Consider the following 2,500-nt stretch of genomic DNA (forward strand, 5'->3'; position numbering starts at 1 on the left):
AATTGGGGTTTAACCGTTTCAGAAATCGGCAGGTTTGAACATCATTTTTTAGTGAGTCCTACATCCAGATCCTTTGTAACAAAATGCATGTAATCTACTTGAAATACGTCCTGGCAGCGCACCAAATCGCTCCATTTTATGAATTCTGAACCGCGGCAAAAAAACTCCATCTCTCCGACCTTTAGCCTGTCTATCCAAATTTTGAATCTACTTTTTACAATCATTTTACAAATACACAAATAAAACACGGTTTTGTGAATCCACACGCGAATGCGAGAGGAAAATAGGCATCTCCTTACTTGACTGAGTTTTAAACCTCTTGAAATAACACAAGGGAGCTCCATCTACCTCGTTTAACCTTTGACCTCTCCGTACTTCCAGACGAAGACCCAGAGATATGTAGGAAAAAATAAGGTGTTCTGGGAAGATCATTCTCCCACTTTTTATTTAAATTATTCCTCCAGATTTCCCCTTTATATTCAGTTTTTTTTTTCTGGCCATCGTTTTTCGCTTTCTGAAAAATCAATATCTTTCCATCTTTCACAGTAAACGATGGATTAAAACTTCTTTCTATGGGTACGAAGCTACATGTATCCGTAACACCACAAATTACTCAACTACTCGCTCAAAACGCCAATGAATATTCAACTATCATTCATTACCAGCAAAGAACCACAATTCGTGCCTGTATAACAATTACTACCAATAAACGCTTACCTATAAACGCAATCAACTAAGGCCCTAACTATAGCTACCGCCAGTAACTACCGACCTGCAACGCCCATCATTAGGCACTTTGCTATAAACGCCATTCCAGTCGCCAAAGGGATCCACGCGTTATGAGGAGAGACAGTTGAACGCGAGCTCCCCTGCATTTGGGGGAACACGCCACAACTCGATACGCCACGCCACTCTATACTACACTATATTACGCTACGCCATGATACGCTACACTACGCTACGTTACGATACGCTATACTATACTACACCACACTATACTGCACTACAGTATAATACACTGCACTACATTATATTATACAATTCTGACTTCGCTACAAAATACTATACTCCACTACACTGTACTACACTACACTATATTATACTCCACTACACTGTACTATACTATACTATACTGCACTGCACTGAACTGCACTATACTGACCTACACAACACAAAAAACACTACACCACATCACACCACACAACACAAGACGGTACACTGTTGGGATTTCAAAACCACAACAGTTACTATAACCTTGGACTTCTACCGCCTTCACAAGCACGGAAGAAGAGGGGAGGGGGGAGGGGGGAGGGGGGAGGGGGAGGGGGGAGGGGGGAGGGGGGGGGGGAGGGGGAGGGGGAGGGGGAGGGGGAGGGGTGAGGATTGCTTGGATATGGAACGTTCCGACTTGACAAGTATTTCTGATATCCATGAGTACGATTTTTTTTTTTTTCGTGTCTGCTCTCAAAAAAGTTATTTTTTTCCCCCCTTTCCCTTTTCGTTTTTTACACTAACCTCCTCTCATCTCGCCGATCAAAATATGACCACATTTCCTCTACAGCTACGAAATTCATATTTCATAATTCACGATAAAAAATAATTCACTAGTACCCATTCTCTTTTTCATCCATCGTTTTTTACACGGGAGGGGAAAAATCATTAGTGCCTTCCCCACGCCCACCACACCCCCACCCCACCTCCTCTTCCCATGCAAAGCCAGTGTGGTAAAGGTTACAATCTGTTGATATTTACCGAGTCTGGTTTGGAAACAAAATACACACTAGTTCCCAAAAACTACGCTCGTAAAATATAGTTCCCTTGCTGATCAAAACATTATACATATATTAGCGTGGCGCTCACGCTCATGACACAGCATCCTTTGTTAATTCATAACTTTTACTAAGCAAGCGTGGCCAGATGAGGGTCATTGGCTTGGCAGCTTGTGGCACAGATGAAGTCGCATTACAGTACCATAGAATTTGTTTACGGAGAATCTATGGTATAGAGACGCGCAGTTACCAACCAAAAAGTCTGCCATCTGGACTTTACTCAAAACATTTCTCAAATAAGTATGAGTACTTCTCCCAAGTACCCAAGACCATCCTACTGCCTACTGCATGATCATCCAGTGACTGTAACACATGGCACAGACGCTTGACATTACTCGCCTCGTCATATCGGGTCGCGGGTGAGCCGCGACAACGGGAAACCGCTTCCGTAACCAGGTCAACTCCCCTCCGCTACCTCCTTCCCCCTACCCAGCCCGCTACATCACGTGATAGTGACGTCACTCGCAAGGCCTTGCTGGTTGCCAAGGACGGAACCGCGATCTGGCCTTACATCCGCTTCGTCCCTACCGCTGTCCTGTCACGCAACAGCCACATTGCCGATGTAAACAAACCAGTATGGCTGGAAAAAGCTGGGAAAGCACTTAGCGACGATTGGTCTTGTAACTCGAAGACCATTCACGGAAGAGTCAGTGTCACCCGATAAATAACTG

General features: G+C 44.2%; 1 protein-coding gene across 3 annotated transcripts in view; it reads right to left on the reverse strand.

Annotated features, from left to right (window-relative positions):
* LOC125036543 (transcription factor HIVEP3-like) overlaps positions 1–2,500 on the reverse strand; it is a 69,879-nt gene that overhangs the window by 26,824 nt on the left and 40,555 nt on the right. The gene's annotated exons all lie outside the window — the stretch shown is intronic.

The sequence above is a fragment of the Penaeus chinensis genome, chromosome 21 (genome assembly GCF_019202785.1).
Source record: "Penaeus chinensis breed Huanghai No. 1 chromosome 21, ASM1920278v2, whole genome shotgun sequence".
Taxonomy (NCBI): Eukaryota; Metazoa; Arthropoda; class Malacostraca; order Decapoda; family Penaeidae; genus Penaeus; species Penaeus chinensis.